Genomic DNA, 23,222 nt, shown 5'->3' on the forward strand with positions numbered 1-23,222 from the left:
CTTATAAAGAGACCAAGGCCTTACTCCTTTATTTTGATCTCAATCGAATTCACCCTTCGCCTCGAGTTCCAACACCCAAGGTCCCAGATTTCAGGCGCTTCGGACCTTTGACGATGTCCGGCTCCGACCTTCGAGGCCTATGGATGCCTTCCTCCGTCACGGAGGAAGACGTGCTAAAGCTGAGAGAGGCCAGGTTTTTGACCGGTGAAATCTCGCATAGACTGCCTGCCCCCGGGCAGGTTATCCCTACTCCCAAGCCTGGTGAGAGCGTGGTGTTCGTGTCTCACTTCCTCTGAGGGCTAGGCTTCACGATGGATCCCTTCGTGAGGGGGCTCATGTTTTATTATGGGATGGAATTTCACGACTTAGCTCTGGAGTCCATCCTCCACATCTCATTGTTCATTGTCGTGTGCAAAGCCTTCCTCCGTATTACTCCTCACTTCGGACTGTGGCTTAAGGCCTTTAAAGTAGAGCCGAAGATGATCGAGGGACAGCACGCAGAGTGCGGAGGCGCTGTTTTAAGCAAGAATGCTGACGCTCCATGGCCCGAGGGCTCTTTTCAAGAGGAGTTCAGCTTATGGAAACAAGAGTGGTTTTATATCATAGCTCGCAGGAGCACTAAGTGGGTGGCGCCACTTGTTTTCCGCTCGGGTCCTCCACCACGACTGGCGTCATGGGTCAATAAGGGGCTCGACTGGGGGTCGGTAAAGGACGTGCCCCTGTTGCAGGGCCGCATCCGAGATCTCCTAGAAAGAGACATCAGTCTAGTCATTGTGACACAGGTTATGTTAATTCGCCAAGTTTTGCCCTGCCAACGTCGCCCCCTCCGCCTGTGGGAGTTCAACCCGGAGAGACCACGAGTTCTCCAACATTTTCTTGGCATGATGCCCGTGGAGATGTACAAATTGTTCTTCGGACCACAAGTAGTGTGTCCGGATTCTACGGAGGACGCAGGTCTGAGCTGCAATCGTCCGGATACTCAAGTAAGTAGCCATGTGCCCGGACACACCATCCGTTCATTTATCACAACATCACCCTTAAAAGAGTTGTCTTTGAAACAGGAGTGGGTAGCGAAGGCAAAGCTAATCAGGTGTCCGACCCCTCTTCCCGAGACCTCGCCGGATCCCGTGTTAACCAGGATGCTAGAGATTGTCCCTTCGGAAGAAAGTGAAGGGGGGACAAAGAAGCTGGTCCCTTCCCGAAGGAGGCTGTCTGGAAAGGAGGAATCAAAAATCCTCTACTCAGGGGAGGAAGAGGACTGCCTCTGAAGACCCGGAGTCCATGGTCTCAAAGCGGGGGAAGAAATCTTTGCCAGAGGGTCCTGTGCCGGGGAATATCTCGGTCGTACTATGCCCTCAAGGGGATCATCCCTCCACCGAGCCGTAAGTAGAGAGGGGAGGTTCAAAATGAGAGAAATCCTTGTTTTATTTCTGAGAAAAATAACCGAAATCTTAGCTTACAGTTCGGATCTCAGCCCTTCTCAGCAGAGCTCATCTTCAGGGGATCTTCTTCCGGAGATGATGGAGAGCGGAACGGCTCCCCCTGCTGTACTGCCTCACGAGGCGGGCGATCCTGAGGTATCGTTGCGGAGGGTTTCTCCGAATCCGGCAGGGCCGGAAGGCAGTCATATGGCCCCCCAAGGCCATCTGTGTTCGGTCTTTGAAAAAGGCCATCGAACGAGTCTGGCACCGCCAGGTGCTCGGTTGGACAAACTGAAGGATCTGTTAGGGGGAGCGTCTATCTCAGAGGAACACCGTACGTTGATGGGTACGGTAATTGAAAGGATTTCGTCCGCGGAAAGCGGGTTGCATGAGGTCGTCAGGAGTTTACTGACAGGTTTTGAGGTACGCGAGGTGATGTACCTTTTGACAGTTCCGCATATAAGATGCGCCCTGTGTAGATAGTAGCCCCTGAGACTCTGTGTGTTGTCGAAGACGGCAACACGCCGAGGATCATAGTCCGAGGTATAATTTTTCCGCCTTCCTATGTAGGTGGCGAAGTGTCCGGTGGCCAGCCGGACTGATGAATTTGCCGAGCTAACGCGGCAACTTGACATGGCAGATGCCGACATCACGCTTGTCAACAAGCGGCTTGACGAGGCACAAGGTATGTAATTTCTCTGGAGACACCTGGTAAGAGGAGCTTGATGCCAGTATCTTACAGCGTGTGCGCTTGATGCAGATGGGGCCGCTGCCATGGTGAACCTTCGAGCGGAACTTGCCCAAGCCAAGGAGCAAGCCAGGAGAAGTGATGCGGCTGCCGTAAAGGCAATTGAAGAGCTGAAAGCCGAACAGGCTGCTCACTGCCGAAGCAAGAAGGAAATGGCCGAGATGGCTGTGAAGTTAAAGAACGCTGCTGACCGCTGCAAGCTTCTTGAAAAAGAAGATCGGGCGGAGCGGACATACCTGGAGAAGGCCACTACAGAGGCCAAGGATGCTCGTTCTGCGATGAGAGCGATGAAGGAGGAGCTGCGTCAGGATGGAGATATCGCGACTGGAAAGCCCTTTATGCTACGAATGAAGTTCGGAGATCCTAAATACGCTCCGTTGGACCGGATGTGGAGTTCGGCGGACGCATATCTGGATTTATCTGCGAGTGCCGCTGATGTGGCCAAACATTTCCGAGATCAGAAAGATAGCGAAGTGGAGAAGCTCTTCCGGTCACAGTTCAACAATCCGGAGCGTCCACTTCCGTTGACCGATTGTTTGGCCGAATGGGCCAAACTGAATAGGTTGTCTGGACTCGCCATGAAGGATGTCGTTAATAATCTGTGGCCGGAAAGGCCAAAGCCAAACAGTTATCTTAGCTTGGTGCAGTTGTTCCTTGGTACCATGTCTCATATCAATGCAATGAAGAGGTCAGCATGCATAGAGGGTGCATGGATGGCCCTTGCCCGTGTCAAGACATACTGGGCGGAGATGGAGGCCGCCGTTGTTGCATCCCAAGATTCAGACGGAGGCCGAATACCCGCTGAGCACTATTTTTAGGAAGTTCTGCAAGGCGCTCGTTTAATAGAGACGCAGTGCTCGAAGGATATTATGTTCGAATAATATGTATTATTGTAAAACGATATTTTGATGAATTGTAGAAGCTTTTTATACTTGTGCCTGCAAGTATTATAATGCCTCATGTGCGACCGTTGAGGTATATGTTTATATAATCTAAAAGATGGCAGTCGTCGGCTTCAGCCCCCACGCATATAATGCGGGGGTGTTCGCAGAAGGCGCATTCTCACACTTGATCCAACGTCTTGGTCCATGAAGGAGGTGATAGCGCAGCGAACTAGGCAATTGGACTATAATGCTTTATCACTTTCACTTAGCCATAGGAGTTTGACAAGGGGGCTACTATATAGCCCCTGGTGGCACCGTGCTCGCCCGAACTCGGGGCGCGTGTGTGCCTGGCCGGGAAATGACCCTTCATTAATGCGGAGGAATCCCGAAGACTCCGACAGGTCATCGAGTGGTTGACCAGTCTCATGCTGTACCATGATAGTCAGTTTTCGGCTTTCTCTACTGAGGTGCTCGCCTGGCTGAACCGGGGCACAATCGCAATAGTTCTCCTGGTGCCGCCTTAGCCGATAGAGCGGAACATAAGTTAGCGAAACACAGGAGCCGGGCAAACCCAACATTTGACCACAGACATGATTTGGAGCTGATGCATATAAGGCCAAACTCTCGACGCCGAAGACTCCCTAAGGTATTCGGTCTTTATAAAAACGGGCTGAGCAATGCCCATGATAAAAAGCCCCTGGTGTCCAGGTACGTGCGAAATTCTGACGTGGCCACATGCCAAGACGCCAGCCTCCTCATCGGTTATACTGTGAATCCGGGGGATGTGTATCAACTAGATACAGTGAAAAAGGTTTACACAGGGTCTTAATCTAAAGAGAATCCTTGGGACGGGTCCCTGCTGCACGTCTGCGCCTGTGTCTCTGTTGCGCCGTTTCCTGGACGGGTGTAGCACGGTGTTCATCTGTAAAAGAGAGGAACTTAGTTGAAAAAAGAATAGTCATGCAAATTATATGTTGTACTAAATAAACAAAGTATAATTCAAGATGGGGAAAATTGAGCCTTATTTTCGCTTATTTTACATATGCGGAGCCCCTTGTATAGGGGTGTATGGCTACAAAAACCTTTATCAATTATAAGTTTGCTCCGGACTCGCCTAGCCATGTCTGTGGTCTTAATGACCTGTTAGATGCTTTTGTTGGTGAAGCTGTTTTAATATGTGGTTGTCAAGGCAGCCGCATAGTCTTCTGCGTGCGAGGAACTTTCAGTGTTTCCCTTTAGTGAGATGATGCCGCGTGGATCGGGCATCTTAAGCGTGAGAGATGCATAATGCGGTATCGCGTTAAAGCGGGCGAAAGCTTCACGTCCCAGTAGTGCTTGATAGCCACTTGAAAATGGGGCGATGTGGAAGGTTAGCTTTTCGCGGCGGAAGTTGTCGGGGTAACCGAACATTACTTCTAGCAGGAGAGAACCCATACAATGGGCATCCAGGCCTGGCGTTACTCCTTTAAAGGAAGTGTTGCTATGGCAAAGTTTTGTTTGGTCCATCCCCATTTTGCGGACTGTGTCCTGATATAGCAGGTTTAGACCACTGCCGCCGTCCATCAGGACTTGTGTAAAGTGGAATCCGTCGATTATCGGCTTTAATACCAAGGCAGTCCAACCTGCGTTCCGGATACTTCCGGGGTAATCCTGATGGTCAAAGGTGATCGGTTTTAACAAACAGTGGCGAGACTCCTTTGTGATAGGCCACATGGCGCGTATCTCTATAGGTGCCACTCTGTCTTTCCCTTTTGTCACGTGAAGTAAGTTTACTGTTTTGACTTCTCGTGGGAAATTCTTTTGTTTCCCGGTGCTCTGCTTGTGGGGTTCGTCATCGTCCTCACTTGGTGTATCGAGCCCCTTGTGTTCGGTGTTGAGTTTGCCGGATTGCTTGAAGACCCAACATTCTCTGTGGGTATGGTTTGCAGGCCTCCCGGGAGTACTATGGATTTGACATATTTTGTCCAAGATTTTGTTTAGGCTAGATAGCTCGTCCCTGTTATCCTTGAGGGGCAGCTTTTTCTGACCCTGCCGAGACCTTTTGAATCCGGCGTTGACTGCCGTGCTCTTCGGGCTGTTTCCCTTGCTCCGGCGTTGGTCCTTGTTGCGTCGCGGTATCCCATTTCCGTCCCTGACTTCGGATGTACTTGGGTCACTGGTGCTGCATCTTGCCAACCAGCTGTCCTCTCCCGCGCAAAAGCGGGTCATGAGGCTTGTTAATGTGGCCATTGGTCTTGGCTTTTCTTGGCCGAGGTGTCTGGCGAGCCATTCATCTTGAACGCTGCGTTTGAAAGCTGCTAAGGCTTCGACGTCCGGACAATCGACTATCTGGCTCTTTTTAGTAAGAAATCTGTTCCAGAGTTTCCGGGCTAACTCTCCGGGCTGTTGAGTTATATGACTTAAATCGTCTTCATCCGGAGGTCGGACATAGGTCCCTTGAAAATTTGCTCGAAAAGCATCCTCGAGCTCTTCCCAACTCCCAATGGTGTTTTCGGGAAGGCCTTTAAGCCAATGCTGGGCCGGCCCTTTGAGCTTGAGGGGTAAGTATTTTATGGCGTGGAGGTCGTCTCCTCTGGCCATATGGACATGGAGGATATAGTCCTCAATCCAGACTCCAGGGTCTGTCGTTCCGTCATATGCCTCTATGTTTACGGGCTTGAATCCCGCTGGAAATTCATGGTCCAGCACCTCATCGGTGAAACATAGGGGTGTGCGGCACCCCTGTATTTGGGTGTGCCATGGTGTTCGGATGTTTGTTTTGTTGCATTGCTTACTAAAGCTTGCTTTCTTGGCCCGTAGATAGATCTGGCTGGGCCATCTTTTTGATGCGAATCCTTGAGTGGGTCGCGTGCTGGCTTGTGTGCGGCGCCTCCTGCCGCTCTATATTGGCCATGGGGTCGTTTATCTGACCGGGTGGCTTCCTTATTTGTTGATTGCGGAGGTTCTAAGGCCTCCTCATCAAATTCAGGCAGGAGCTTTCTCTTCGGGTAGCTTTTCATGTGGTGACTGTCACCGTATTCGTCTGCGGTGTTGAGTACTTTGCTCCACCTGATTCTGAGTGCATCTTCCGCAGTTTTGAGCTTCCGCTCCTGCTTTTTCAGGCTACGCGCAGTGCCGACGAGCCTTTTGTGGAGGTTCTTCTGCTCCAGGAACTTGTCCGGCGTGAGGTCGTCCGGACTATTATCTTCGCCGGGGACGGGTTGTACGGTTTGTTTATCCAAGTTGCCTTGTTCGGGGGGTTGCTCGATGCCAAGTTCATCATTCGCCGGCTCACCCTGTTCTGTGGCTGGGTCTGTATGACCGCTGTCTCTGTCGAGGCGGGGCTTGGAGCGGCGCTTACGCCGCCGCTTTGAATGCTTTTCGGAGGAACGACCCTTCGTTGCGTACTCCTGTTCATCCTCGTCGTTTCCTTTGGGTGTGTCCACCATGTATACGTCGTAGGATGGGTTGGCTGTCCTGTGCCCTGTGGGCGCTGGTTCCTATTTGCCTCCTACATCATCGTCCATGCCGTCGATTTCTTCTGAGTCGAAGTCAAGCATGTCGGTTAAATCATCGATAGTGGCTACGAAGTGGGTGGTGGGTGGGCGTCGAATTTCTTCGTTGTCCGCATCCCAATCCTGTCGGCCATAATACGGCCAGGGCTCTCCTGATAAAGAGAGAGACCTTAGTGAATTCAGAATGTCGCCGAAGGGCGAGTGCTGAAAGATATCTGCGGCAGTGAATTCCATAATCGGCGCCCAATCGGATTCGGTTGGCAGGGGCGCGGAGGGTTCGGAGTCCGGAAAAGAGTCTGGCACCTTGGAGTCACGGGCTTCACAGAGGATGAGGTTGGTGTTCAGCTCGATCGTTGTTGAGACTGCAGCCCCCGAGGCGGTGTCTAGCCACCCGTCCTCGATCGGCGTAGTTGGCTCCAAGCTAAGGGTCAGAGCTGATGCAGGCACGGCCTCCTGGGCACTGTTCGGTGGCAGAGCTAGGTCGTACCCATCGTGACAGTGCGGCCCGCTCGGCTGTGGCTCGAATCCGTCGAAGATCAAGTCTCCGCGGATGTCAACCATGTAGTTCAAACTTCCAATTCTGACCTGACCAGGGGCGTAGCTTTCAATCTGCTCCAGATGGCCAAGCGAATTAGCCCGCAGTGCAAAGCCGCCGAACATGAAGATCTGTCTGGGGAGAAAGGTCTCACCCTGGACCGCATCGTTGTTGCTGATCGGAGGAGCCATCGGGCCTAAAAGTGACGACACAGAGGAACTCTCAATGAAAGCACCAATGTCGGTGTCAAAACCGGCGGATCTCGGGTAGGGGGTCCCGAACTATGCATCTAGGCCGGATGGTAACAGGATGCAGGGGACACAATGTTTTACCTAGGTTCGGGCCCTCTTGATGGAGGTAAAACCCTACGTCCTGCTTGATTAATATTGATGATATGGGTAGTACAAGAGTAGATCTACCACGAGATCAGAGAGGCTAAACCCTAGAAGCTAGCCTATGGTATGATTGTTGTTCGTCCTATGGACTAGAACCCTCCGTTTTATATAGACACCGGAGAGGGCTAGGGTTACACAGAGTTGGTTACAATGGGAGGAGATCTACATATCCATATTGCCAAGCTTGCCTTCCACACCAAGGAAAGTCCCATCCGGACACGGGACGAAGTCTTCAATCTTGTATCTTCATAGTCTGAGAGTCCAGCCAGAGGTTATAGTCCGGCTATCCGGACAACCCCTAATCCAGGACTCCCTCAGCCCCCATCGCCAGTCTCCATAGGGATCTGCTCCCCCATGTGTCCAGCGGCTGAGGTCTCGCCCTCTGGCGCCGCCCCGACGGCCTCCTGCATCTCTCCCTAGCCTGGGATCCTTGGGGACAACACCTCGGTGTCATCCATGGCCCTGGGAGAGGAGGCCGCCGGAAGGGACCCGCTGTCCATCACCTTCGGGTCCAGCGAGTTCCCTGAAGATGAGGATCGCTCGAGGGCGGAATGAGCCGGACTGCAAGTACAAGATTCAACATGTTGAAATTATGAAGTAAAGAGGCTGATATATGAATGTGTCAGGGTCTTTGAATACTCACGATTCGGCCAGGGGCTTATCTCGGGGGTGCCGCTCTAGGCTGATGTCGACGTCCCATGTGGAGCTATCCGCGAGGGAGACCTTCCCCTTCTTGGACACATCTGCCTCCAGATTTGTGGAGGGCACCCTCTTCTTCATTCCCCCCTCAGGGTGGGGGGAGTTGCTTTCTTCTTCCTCTTCCTCCTCCTCGTCATCTTCAGCGGCGGAGTGGGTTTCGGCGTCTTCGGACGCCACGACCGAAGTATCCTTGGGATGGAGGCCACCTCTGGTCCCCTTGGTCTTCTTCTTGGCCTTCTTCTCCGGCGCCTTGTAGGGTGCCGGAACTAGCATCTTCGTCAGAAGCGGGATGACTGGGGCCTCGGGTAGCAGAGGCGGACACTGAATCCACTCCGCCTTCTTCGTCCAACCCTGAAAAAACAAATAGGGAAGTTCGGACATCCTCCTTGAGCAAGCAAGTAAGGGATACACCTTGAAACACTGAAAACTTACCGAACTAGCGGGATAGGCCAGGTCATGCCCATGGTCCTCGGTCGTCTTCGACCACGTCTTGTTGGCCTTTAAGAGCACCTTCCAGATATCTTTGTGCGTAGTTCCGAAGAACCATTGCAAGGTCTTGTGCTCGGCCGGATCGAACTCCCGCAGGTGGCAAGACCGGTTCTGGCATGGAAGGATCCGGCGAACTAGCATCACCTGAATCACACCGACAAGCTTGATGTTCTTGTCCATCATGCTCCTTATGCGCGTTTGGAGCAATGTCAGTTCGTCCGACGAAGACCAATCCAGGCCTTTCTCTTGCTAGGAGGTAAGCCGCATTGGGGCCTCGGATTTGAATTCGGGAGCCGCGGCCCAGGTAGTGTCGCTGGGCTCTGTGACGTAGAACCACAAGTTCTGCCACCCCTTGACGGTCTCCACGAAGGTTCCTTTGGGCCACGGGACGTTGGACATTTTGCTCACCATGGCGCCCCCGCACTCTACGTGTTCGCCGCCCACCACCTTCGGCTTCGCATTGAAGGTCTTCAGCCACAATCCAAAGTGGGGTTGGGTGCGGAGGAAAGCGTCACACATGACGATGAGTGCTGAGATGGTGAGGAAGGAATGGGGCCAGATCATGAAAATCCAGTCCATAGTAGAACATGAGCCCGCGGACGAAGGGGTGGAGTGGAAAACCCAGCCCACGGACGAAGTGGGGAATGAAAACTACCCTCTCATGGGGATTAGGGGTAGGGACGATCTGTCCCTTGGTCGAAAGCCGATGGGCGACCTTCTTGGACAAATATCTGGCCTCCCGAAGCTAGGCGATGTCCTTCTCCTTGACGGTGGAGGCCATCCACTTGCCCTGCGCTCTGGACATGGTCGGAGTGCTTTCTTGAGGCGGAAAAGATGAGAATTTGGGTGCTGGAGCTCGAGAGTGGGTAGGCGAAAAGAGAGAAGGCGTGGGTGAAAGAGGTGAGTCCTCATCTCCTTATAAAGGCAGTGAATATCAAGCACCTCCCCACTCGCCATAAAACTCGCCTATTTCCCAGGGGCCGTGCAGGCGGCACGGTTGGATTACCCATACCCGTATTGATGAGAATCCCGCAATAAGGGGACACAATCTCTGCTTTACAAGACGTGCCAATAAAGCCGCATCTCGAAATATGGAGCGGCAGGTCGAAAAACGGTTCGAAATAATAACCGGGCAGGGATGTGATGTCACGTTACAAAAAAGTTGTCAGCAGAATGGACTCGTGAAATATTATACTCTCTATGGTGGTGTGTGATACTTGTTTTGCAGATCTGGATGCATTCATTGTGTTCGAAGACTGTGTTGGAGTATTCGGAGGAGGAACCCGCCTTGCAATGTTGAAGACAATCTGTGCGCCGGACACCTCGTCATTGAAGCCTGGTTCAGGGGCTACTGAGGGAGTCCTGGACTAAGGGGTCCTCGGGCATTCGGCCTGTTGGACATGGGCCGGACTGATGGGCTATGAAGATACAAGACCGAAGACTCTCACCCGTGTCCGGATGGAATTTGTGTTTGCTGCCACCACTCGTGGCACTGTTTTTCCATGGGATCCTCGTAGTTTCAATACGTTTGTCTTCCACCGTAATTATAATTGTTTCATCCACATGCATGCGGGTTAGCAAGTTTTCCTTTACTAATTAACCTTCTTCTCATTCCATCACCTATACTTGAAAATTTTTATAACCAAGGGGAAGATGACGATGGTGATGATCATGAGCATGCGGACGAGGAGGGCCCATATACTCAGTGGCGCCTGGCAACTAATTCCGATGGATCACCCCTTCTTGTTTGTATACAGCCCACTGCTGATGTTACTACTAAGGAAGCAGGTGTTGTTTCCCATGGTCGCACTCTCCAGACATATTCCAACACCCGTTGCACGGTATTCGGGATGGATACTAGTGTGCTAGCGCCAACACCTTCTCCTTGGTACAGTATTGATAGTCTTGGAGAAAACTCACTCTTCCTTGGACAAAACTATCCAATGATGGTGAAAGGCGATCCAACTGCTGTTGACACAACGTTACTAACATTTATGAGAAGCAACTGTATCTATACCTCGGACATTGCGGTGGTTCCGTACCCTGGTCGTGATATAATAGGCTGCTTCAGCCTGGATGATCAGTCATGCGTTGGTCTCGAGATTTACAGTAGCTGGCCCTTCCCAGAGAATCACTTTGTGGTTCAAAGCAAGCATTTCCAACGCCGAGGATTGCTTGAGTTTAAATTCATTTCATTGCTTGTTATTTGTTGTGTGATGAAAACTTTAGTATTTATAATGTATCCTTGTTGTCGTTGTGGGCTGATGACCTGTTGTATGTAATAAAATGATATGCCTATGATAAACTTACTAAATTTATGAATGGCTTTCGAGTGGCTTCTTGCTACCTCTTGATCACTGCGTTGGTTTTCCCTTGAAGAGGAAAGGGTGATGCAGTAGAGCAGCGTAAGTATTTCCCTCCGTTTTTGAGAACCAAGGTATCAATCCAGTAGGAGTCCACGCACGAGTCCCTCGAACCTACACAAATAAATAAACTCCTCGCAACCAATGCGATAAAGGGGTTGTCAATCCGTTCACGGTCACCTACGAGAGTGAGATCTGATAGATATGATAAGATAGTATTTTTGCTATTTTTATGATAAAGAGAAATAAAGATGCAAGTAAAATAAATGGCAAAGGAAATAACTAAGTATGGGAAGATTAATATGACGGAAAATAGACCCAGGGGCCATAGGTTTCACTAGAGGCTTCTCTCGAGAGCATAAGTATTACGGTGGGTGAACAAATTACTGTTGAGCAATTGACAGAATTGAGCATAGTTATGAGAATATCTAGGTATGATCATGTATATAGGCATCACGTCCAAGACAAGTAGACCGACTCCTGCCTGCATCTACTACTATTACTCCACACATCGACCACTATCCAACATGCATCTAGAGTATTAAGTTCTAGAGAACAGAGTAACTCTTTAAGCAAGATGACATGATGTAGAGGGATAAACTCATGCAATATGATATAAACCCCATCTTGTTATCCTCGATGGCAACAATACAACACATGCCTTGCTGCCCCTACTATCACTGGGAAAGGACACCGCAAGATTGAACCCAAAGCTAAGCACTTCTCCCATTGCAAGTAAGATCAATCTAGTAGGCCCAACCAAACTGATAATTCGAAGAGACTTGCAAAGATAACCAATCATACATAAAAGAATTCAGAGAAGATTCATATATTGTTCATAGATAAACTTGATCATAAACCCACAATTCATCGATCTCAACAAACACACCGCAAAAGAAGATTACATCGAACAGATCTCCACAAGAGAGGGGGAGAACTTTGTATTGAGATCCAAAAAGAGAGAAGAAGCCATCTAGCTAATAACTATGGACCCGTAGGTCTGAAGTAAACTACTCACACTTCAACGGAGAGGCTATGGTGTTGATGTAGAAGCCCTCCGTGATCGATACCCCCTCCGGCGGAGCTCCGGAAAAGGCCCCAAGATAGGATATTGTGGATACAGAAAGTTACGGTGGTGGAATTAGGGTTTTGGCTCCATATATGGTAGTTTGGGGGTACGTAGATATATATAGGAGGAAAGAGTACTTCGGTGGAGCAACATGGGCCCCACGAGGGTGGAGGGTGCGCCTGGGGGGGGGGGGGCTAGGCGCGCCCCCAACCTCGTGCCTTCCTGGTTGATTGCTTGACGTAGGGTCGAAGTCCTCTGGATCATGTTCGTTCCAAAAATCACGTTCCCGAAGGTTTCATTCCGTTTGGAGTCTGTTTGATATTCTTTTTCTGCAAAACCCTAAAATAGGCAAAAAAACAACAATTCTGGGCTGGGCCTCCGGTTAATAGGTTAGTCCCAAAAATAATATAAAAGTGTATAATAAAGCCCAATAATGTCCAAAACAGGATATAATATAGCATGGAACAATCAAAAATTATAGATACGTTGGAGACATATCAAGCATCCCCAAGCTTAATTCCTGCTCGTCCTCGAGTAGGTAAATGATAAATACAAAAATTTTGATGTGGAATACTACTTGGAACAATTTCAATGTAATTCTCTTAATTGTGGTATGAATATTCAGATCCAAGAGATTCAAGACAAAAGTTTAATATTGACATAGAAATAATACTACTTCAAGCATACTAACTAAGCAATTATGTCTCTTCAAAATAACATGGCCAAAGAAAGTTATCCCTACAAAATCATATAGTCTGGCTATGCTCCATCTTCACCACACAAAGTATTCAAATCATGCACAACCCCGATGACAAGCCAAGCAATTGTTTCATACTTTTGGTGTTCTCAAACTTTTTCAATCTTCACGCAATACATGAGCGTGAGCCATGGACATAGCACTATAGGTGGAAGAGAATGGTGGTTGTGGAGAAGACAAAAAGGAGAAGATAGTCTCACATCAACTAGGCGTATCAACGGGCTGTGGAGATGCCCACCAATAGATATCAATGTGAGTGAGTAGGGATTGCCATGCAACGGATGCACTAGAGCTATAAGTATATGAAAGCTCAACAAAAAGAAACTAAGTGGGTGTGCATCCAACTTGCTTGCTCACGAAGACCTAGGGCATTTTGAGCAAGCCCATTGTTGGAATATACAAGCCAAGTTCTATAATGAAAAATTCCCACTAGCATATGAAAGTGATAGCATAGGAGACTCTCTATCATGAAGATCATGGTGCTACTTTGAAGCACATGTGTGGAAAAAAGGATATTAGTATTGACCCTTTTTATTTATTCTTTTTTGGGCCTTCTTTTTTTGGGCTTTCTCTTTTTTTGGGATAATACTCTATGAATGATGATCATCACACTTCTATTTATTTACAACTCAATGATTACAACTCGATACTAGAACAAAGTATGACTCTATATGAATGCCTCCGGCGGTGTACCGGGATAGCAATGATGCATGAGTGACTTATAAGAAAGAATTATGACCGGTGGCTTTTCCACAACTAAAATGTCAACTACATGATCATGCGAAGCAATATGACAATGATGAAGCGTGCCATAGTAAACGGAACGGTGGAAAGTTGCATGGCAATATATCTCGGAATGGCTATGGAAATGCTATGATAGGTAGGTATGGTGGCTGTTTTGAGGAAGGTATATGGTGGGTTTATGATACCGGCGAAAGGTGCACGGTATTAGAGAGGCTAGCAATGGTGGAAGGGTGAGAGTGCGTATAATCCATGGACTCAACATTAGTCATAAAGAACTCACATACTTATTGCACAAATCTATTAGTTATCGAAGCAAAGTACTACGCACATGCTACTAGGGGGATAGATTGGTAGGAAAAGACCATCGCTCGTCCCCGACCGCCACTCATAAGGAGGACAATCAATAAATACATCATGCTCTGACTTCTTAACATAACGGTTCACCATACGTGCATTCTATGGGAATCACAAACTTCAACACAAGAATTTCTCAAATTCACAACTACTCAACTAGCACGACTCTAATATCACCATCTCCATATCTCAAAACAATTATCAAGTTTCAAACTTCTCATAGTATTCAACACACTCATAAGGAAATTTTATTCTTAATCTTGAACGCCTAACATAATTAAAGCAAATTAACATGCTGTTTTGTAGGACTCTCAAAATAATCTAAGTGAAGCATGAGAGAACAAAAGTTTCTATAAAACAAATCCACCATCGTGCTCTAAAATATATAAGTGAAGCACTAGAGCAAAAACTATATAACTCAAAAGATATAAGTGTAGCACATAGATTATTCTAACAATTTCCGAATCATGAGTGTCTCTCTCAAAAAGGTGTGTGCAGAAATGACGATTGTGGAAAACTAACAAATAAAGACTCAAATAATACAAGACGCTCCAAGCAAAACACATATCATGTGGTAAATAAAAATATAGCTCCAAGTAAAGTTACTGATAGAAGTAGATGAAAGAGAGGATGCCTTCCGGGGCATCCCCAAGCTTTGGCATTTATTTGTCCTTATATTATCTTGGGGGTGCCATGGGAATCCCCAAGCTTAGGCTCTTGCCAATCATTGTTCCATAATCCATCAAATCTTTACCCAAAACTTGAAAACTTCACAACACAAAACTTAAAGTAGAAAATCTCATGAGCTCCGTTAGCGAAAAAAAACAAAACACCACTTCAAGGTACTGTAATGAACTCATTCTTTATTTATATTGGTGTTAAACCTACCATATTCCAACTTCTCTATGGTTTATAAACTATTTTACTAGCCATAGATTCATCAAAATAAGCAAACAACACACGAAAAACAGAATATGTCAAAAAACAGAACAGTCTGTAGTAATCTGTAGCTAACGCAAGATCTGGAACCCCAAAAATTCTAAAATAAATTCCTGGACGTGAGGAATTTATCTATGAATCATCTAAAAAAATAATTAACTAAATAGCACATTCCAAATAAAAATGGCAGCAGTTCTCGTGAGCGCTAAAGTTTCTGTTTTTTATAGCAAGATTAAAAAGACTTTCCCCAAGTCTTCCCAACGGTTCTACTTGGCATAAACACTAATTAAACACAAAAGACACAACAAAAACAGAGGCTAGATAAATTATTTATTACTAAACAGGAGCAAAAAGCAAGGAATAAAAATAAAATTGGGTTGCCTCCCAACAAGTGCTATCGTTTAATGCCCCTAGCTAGGCATGAAAGCAAAGATAGATCTAGGTATTGCCATCTTTGGAAGGCAATCCATAAGTGGCTATCATAATAGATTCATAAGGTAATTTAATTTTATTTCTAGAGAAGTGTTCCATGCCTTTCCTTAACAGAAATTGGAATCTAATATTCCCTTCCTTCATATCAATAATTGCACCAATCGTTCTAAGGAAAGGTCTACCAAGAATAATAGGACATGAAGGATTGCAATCTATGTCAAGAACAATAAAATCCACGGGCACATAATTCCTATTTGCAACAATAAGAACATCATTAATTCTTCACATAGGTTTCTTAATAGTGGAATCCACAAGGTGCAAGTTTAAAGAGCAATCATCAAAATCACGGAAACCTAGCAAATCACACAAAGTCTTTGGAATCGTGGAAACACTAGCACCCAAATCACACAAAGAATAGCATTCATGATCTTTAATCTTAATTTTAATAGTATGTTCCCACTCATCATAAATTTTTCTAGGGATAGAAACTTCCAACTCAAGTTTTTCTTCATAAGATTGCATCAAAGCATCAACAATATGTTTGGTAAAGACTTTATTTTGACTATAAACATGAGGAGAATTTAGCAAATATTGCAACAAGGAAATACAATCTATCAAAGAGCAATTATCATAATTAAATTCCTTTAAATCCAAAATAGTGGGTGCATTAATATTTAAAGTTTTGACTTCTTCAATCCTGCTTTTAACAATTTTAGCATCACGATCTAAAGACTCCGAATTTTTGGAACGCCTTCTAGGTAAAGGTGGACCATATTCAGTCCCATCATTATCAAGATTCATATTACAAAACAAATATGTAATAGGGGACACATCACTAACTTTTACATCTTCATCTTTATTATCATGAAAACTAGAAGAACACGCTTTTATAAAGCAATCTTTCTTAGCACGCATCCTAGCGGTTCTTTCTTTGCACTCATCAATGGAAATTCTCATGGCTTTGAGAGACTCATTGATATCATGCTTAGGAGGAATAGATCTAAGTTTCAAAGAATCAACATCAAGAGAAATTCTATCAACGTTCCTAGACAACTCATCAATCTTAAGCAATTTTTCTTCAATCAAAGCATTGAAATTCTTTTGCGAGGTAATAAATTATTTAATATTAGATTCAAAATCAGAGGGTATCTTATTAAAAATTCCATAAGAATTGTTGTAGGAATTACCATAATTATTAGAGGAATTACTAGGATACGACCTAACATTAAAGTTTCCTCTATATGCGTTGTTACCAAAATTATTCCTACCAACAAAATTCACATCCAAAGATTCATTATTATTATCAATCAAAGTAGACAAAGGAATATCATTAGGATCAGAAGAAACACTTTTATTAGAAAATAATTTCATAAGTTCATCCATCTTACCACTCAAAACATTATTTTCTTCTATCGCATGCATTTTCTTATGAGTAGATCTTTCAGTGTGCCATTGAGAATACCATAGTATTATCTAGGAGTTTAGTAGCTTCTCCTAAAGTGATTTCCATAAAAGTGCCTCCCGCGGCTGAATCTAAAAGATTTCTAGAAGCAAAATTCAATCCAGCATAATTTATTTGTATAATTATCCACAAATTCAAACCATGTGTAGGGCAATTACGTATTATTAATTTCATCCTCTCCCAAGCTTGTGCAACATGTTCATGATAAAGTTGCTTAAAATTCATAATATCATTTCTAAGAGAGCTGATCTTAGTGGGAGGAAATACTTAGAGATAAAAGCATCTTTGCACTTATTCCACGAATCAATACTATTTTTAGGCAAATACGAAAACCAAGCTTTAGCACGATCTCTAAGTGAAAAAGGAAATGGCTTCAATTTTACAATATCATTGTCCACATCTTTCTTATTTTGCATATCACACAAATCAATGAAGTTGTTTAGATGGGTAGCGGCGTCTTCACTAGGAAGGCCGGAAAACGGATCTTTCATGACAAGATTCAGCAAAGCAGCATTGATTTCACAAGATTCAGCATCGGTAAGAGGAGCCATCGAAGTGCTAACAAAATCATTGTTGTTGGTATTGGTAAAGTCACACAATTTGGTATTACCTTGAGCCATCGTGACAAGCAAGCAATCCGACACACAAGCAAACAAGAAACGGGCAAAAAGAGGCAAATAGAGAAAGAGAGGGAGGATGGAGAGAGAGGGCAAATAAAACGGCAAGGATGAAGTTGGGGAGAGGAAAACGAGAGGAAAATGGCAAATAATGTAATGCGGGAGATAAGGATTTGTGATGGGTACTTGGTATGTTGACTTTTGCGTAGACTCCCCGGCAACAGCGCCAGAAATCCTTCTTGCTACCTCTTGAGCACTGCGTTGGTTTTCCCTTGAAGAGGAAAGGATGATGCAGTAGAGGAGCGTAAGTATTTCCCTCAGTTTTTGAGAACCAAGGTATCAACCCAGTAGGAGGCCACGCATGAGTCCCTCGCACCTACACAAACAAATAAACTCCTCGCAACCAACGCGATAAAGGGGTTGACAATCCCTTCACGGTCACCTATGAGAGTGAGATCTGATAGATATGATAATAATATTTTTGGTATTTTTATGATAAAGAGAAATAAAGATGCAAGTAAAATAAATGGCAAAGGAAATAACTAAGTATTGGAAGATTAATATGATGGAAAATAGACCCGGGGGCCATAGGTTTCACTAGAGGCTTCTCTCGAGAGCATAATTATAACGGTGCATGAACAAATTACTGTTGAGCAATTGACATAATTGAGCATAGTTATGAGAATATCTAGGTATGATCATGTATATAGGCATCACGCCCAAGACAAGTAGACCGACTCCTGCCTGCATCTACTACTATTACTCCACACATCGACCGCTATCCAGCATGCATCTAGAGTATTAAGTTCAAGAGAACAGAGTAACGCTTTAAGCAAGATGACATGATGTAGAGGGATAAAATCATGCAATATGATATAAACCCCATCTTGTTATCCTCGATGCCAACAATACAATACGTGCCTTGGTGCCCCTACTGTCACTGGAAAAGGACACCAGAAGAACGAACCCAAAGCTAAGCATTTCTCCCATTGCAAGAAAGATCAATCTAGTAGGCCAAACCAAAACTGATAACTCGAAGAGACTTGCAAAGATAACCAATCATACATAAAAGAATTCAGAGACGATTCAAATATTGTTCATAGATAAACTTGATCATAAACCCACAATTCATCAATCTCAACAAACACACCGCAAAAGAAGATTACATCGAATAGATCTCCACAAGAGAGGGGGAGAACTTTGTATTGAGATCCAAAAAGAGAGAAGAAGCCATCTAGCTAATAACTATGGACCCGTAGGTCTGAAGTAAACTACTCACACTTCATCGGAGAGGCTGTGGTGTTGATGTAGAAGCCCTCCGTGATCGATACCCCCTCCGACGGAGCTCCAGAAAAGGCCCCAAGATGGGATCTCGTGGATACAGAAAGTTACGACGGTGGAATTAGGGTTTTGGCTCCGTATCTGGTAGTTTGGGGGTATGCAGGTATATATAGGAGGAAGGAGTACGTCAGTGGAGCAACATGGGCACCACGAGGTTGGAGGGCGCACCTGGGGAGGGTAGGCGCGCCCCTACCTCGTGCCTTCCTGGTTGATTGCTTGACGTAGGGTGCAAGTCCTCTGGATCATGTTCGTTCAAAAAATCACGTTCCCGAAGGTTTCATTCCGTTTGGACTCCGTTTGATATTCTTTTTCTGCGAAACCCTAAAATAGGCAAAAAAAACAATAATTTTGGGCTGGGCCTCCGGTTAATAGGTTAGTCCCAAAAATAATATAGAAGTGTATAATAAAGCCCAATAATGTCCAAAACAGGATATAATATAGCATGGGACAATCAAAAATTATAGATACATTAGAGACATATTACTTCTCTGAGTGGGTGCTGCAACGAGGCAAAGAAATATTTTCCAAATACATAACTGTACATGCATTGCAACAGGTTATCGGATGAGGCCAATCAACAATAGTACACTATTTGTACTAGCTTCAGATGTTGCACTATCTCTACGTCTACGTACGTAATACAACAAGTTTTAAACTTGAGACCAGCCACCCATCCTCACAAAGAACACTTTTTAACCTAGCACATGCTCCAGGAAATTTGGCCACGGTGTGAGGTGGGCTTTAATGTGTTCGCTGTACGTAACCAGCACCTCGAATCCCCGATACTACTAGTACTATATAGTAGGGTGGCATGGGCCAGAACAAGCATTCACTTCCAGGAGTACGGCACACGCCACCAGCACGACTTCCATCTGACACCATATTTCTTAGAGTCCATGCTACAGCTATCTCTTCAACCTCGTTGTTTCTCTAACTCAGCCATCGCACGGCAGGCGAGGTGGGGGTTTGCCGATAGTCGGTTTCCTCAACTATGGTCCCACTTGTAAGGCCAACTCCAACGCACGACCCCAAACGGACCTCCATTTTGCCCGGATTCTGTCCGTTTGGGTAGGGCAATGGGGTCGTGTCCGGTCCATTTCTCGGATGCGGTGGTCATGCGTCTGACACGTGGACGCATCCCGGCCACATACATTTTTCTTTGCAAACACATATCTTTTTTCATCATTGATTTTTGGTACATGGAAATACATCACCAAAATTTGTCTAGAGAAGCAAGACCAAAGAAAACAAGAACCACAAGAATACATTTTAGAAGATATCCAACATCCATAACTGCTCCTGTAAGTTGGATTTTGTGCCTTCTCGATGCATTTATTGTTGATCTGCGGAGGCTCGATCTTGTGTGCTTCTTTCTTCTTCGATTGTAAAGAAGTAGATGTTTCTTCCTCGCATCTAGTCTCATGTCTAGCCTCTATTCTATCAACAAGTGCACTAGTCTCATCTCTAGCCTCTATGCTAACCAAAAGTGTTACAACATCTACTAATTATGCTCTACCAATATATCGATGTACTCTTCTTCCCAATACCAAAACTTGCATCCATTCTACACAATAAAATTTTAAGTTAGCACAACAAGTCTAATCCGAGAGCGCAACCGAAGCTAAAGTAGCACATACCCCATCGGTTGAGCACTTAATGAACACCCATCCGGGATGTTCTGGCATTGTAGACACGCGGCGCAAGACCTTCTTTGGGCAGTCATCGCACGTAATGAGTGGCAACGGTGCGCCGACGAGCTTTTGGGCCAGCACCGAGCCCGGCCGACCGCCATTCATGTATCTGCCGGCGGACCGCTGACGGTGTAGATCCGAGCGGCTAGAGGAGGAGTCAGTACCTGCATGAGGCATTGCGGCCTTGTCGGGGCCTTCCAGCCCGGTGCCCGACCAATCCATGGCGCGGCGTGGCCTCCCACAACCGGGCGAGCTCAGGCCCGACCGGATCCGCTCCAAATCTGGCCGCCGGGTGCGCAAAACACGTAGCCGTGGTTGGGTAGCTCTGGGGCGTCGAGGGAAAGGGGGTAAGCGAGCGCGCGTCCGAGCTGCACACGCTGGAGTTGGCCTAGCGGCATGGTGGACCAACCGTGTGGGGGTGCCAAGTGGCTTCGCTCATGTGGGGTACGGAAGCCATCCCGCACGGGCGCTAGGTCTGATAGGACGGCCTTGTCATCAGTGTGTGACCTTTGTGGCAACTGTCCGCTCCCCACTAGCCTCTTCGTTGACATGTGGTTCCGTTCCCACATGTCAGTGAGACGATGGCTAGTATTTTTGTATAATTTCCGAACGGATGTCTATGTAGGTCGGGGCGCCTCTTCGTGTACCATGGCAACCGTCCACCGACTCTTCGCCTTTCGCTCTCGATTTGGAACTATTGTAGCACGCTCTTCCTCCCTCCTCCATTTGCCTTCACCCTTCCTTCTGCCATTGTTTAATCATCCTCTCCATGAAGGGAACTGACCAAAAACGATCCCGTTATTCTTGCCCTGATCTGAATGATGACGTGGTGGAGGAACTCATTGATCGATGCGACATCATCACCTCAGCTAGCATGGCAGGTTCATTCAAGACCATTCTCAACTCAACTAATAACATCATTACAACGAACCCAAGGGTCCAGGAGCGGTTTGATCTCCCCTATCTTCTTCACCGTGACCCTGCTCACTGGCGCGTGGATGACGGAGACCTCGCCTTGTGCAAGTTGGTGCCGCTTGATAATGATACGTGTGATGTTAAGATGCCATCTCTTGAGGGTAAGGCTTGGGCAGGCGCAAATGGAGATTGGGTTGTTTATATTGGGTCCAACTGCGAGTGGAAACTTGTGAATGTGTACACTCGTCACCGGATTCCACTTCCAAAAACCTCAGACCGCCCAGTGGTTGAGCACACTGTTTATGACCGTACTTTCAACTACGGTCATGGTGACTGTCGTCTACAGAAGATAGCAATTTGTCAAGTTCCCGACCGCTCTTGGGATTTAATGGAATATGTAGTTGTTGTTATCTTCGACAAGCTTGTTGCCTTCCTGCATAGTTCGGCTGGATGGATATTGCTCAAAAATCAGTTTCTATACAAGGATGGGTACTGTGATGCAATTCAATATGAGGGTCTTCTGTTTGCTGCCACCACTCGTGACACTGTTTTTGCATGGAATCCTTATGCTTTCAGTACATTTGTCTTCCATCTTAATTATAATTGTTTCATCCACATGCATGCGGGTTAGCTAGTTTCCCTTTACTAATTAACCTTCTTGTGTTTCGAAGGTCCTGTGAACATTCCACCACCTATACTTGAAAATTTTTATAACCAAGGGGGAGATGACGATGATGATGATCACGAACATGAGGACCCATATACTCAGTGGCGCCTGCCAACTTATTCCGATGGATCACCTCTTCTTGTCTGTATACAGGGCAACGCTGATGTGACTAAGGAAGAAGGTGTTGTCTCCCATGGTCGCACTCTCCGGACCTATTCCAACATCCATTGTAGGGTATTCGGGATCGATACTACTGTGCTAGTGCCAACACCTTCTCCCTAGTTTAGTATTGATACTCTTGGAGAAAACTCGCTCTTTCTTGGACAAAACTATCCAATCATGGTGAAAGGCGATCCAACTGCTGTTAACACAACATTACTACCATTTATGAGAAGCAATTGTATCTATACCTCGGACATTTATATGCTTCCCTATTGTGGCTATCACAACATGGGTCATGAAATAGGTCGCTTTAGCCTGGATGATCATTCCTGCGTTGGTCTCGAGATTGACAGTAGCTGGCCCTTCCGAGACAAACTCTTCTGGTACAAAGCAAGTGTTTCCAACGCCGAGGAGTGGTTGAGCTGAAGTTCATTTCATTGCTTGTTATTTGTTATGTGATGAAAACTTCGGTATTTACTAGAATGTTTTGTTGGAACTAATCTATAATCCAACATGTATCCTCATTGTCATTGTGTGTTGATGACTTGTTGTATGTAATGAATGGTACATTTTCATATGCATGTCATAAACTCAATTTATAAATGCTTTTCGACTCACTTCTTGGAGTGTTAGTGCCATAGTAGTATAGCCAGCATCCGTAGTAGTATGAAGTTGCCACATCACATAGAGCCAACCAATAGTTAGGTGTTGCACGGAGGCCGAGAAACATGGTGATAGCGTGACTGCGGGAGGTGGGCTTGTGCGTAGTATGATGTACGCACAGGGCTTGCCGTGTTTCCTACTCCTCCGGTCTGACTCCTTTTGTCGACATGTGGGACATCCAGCATCCAGGTCGTGTCATGCAAGAAAATGGAGTGCTAGTTGAAGCCACGTGATGTGCATCTTGGGTTAAACTGTAAATAGAATCTTACTACTCCTGAGTAACTCCAAAAGCGGACACCAAATATCTTTATTGGATTTGTTTTTCATCACCAGCATGTCGAGGTGAAAGATGTGCAGGTTCAGCGGGTCCTCTTGCGTTTT

This window comes from Triticum aestivum, chromosome 5A, assembly GCF_018294505.1.
Source record: "Triticum aestivum cultivar Chinese Spring chromosome 5A, IWGSC CS RefSeq v2.1, whole genome shotgun sequence".
Lineage (NCBI taxonomy): Eukaryota > Viridiplantae > Streptophyta > Magnoliopsida > Poales > Poaceae > Triticum > Triticum aestivum.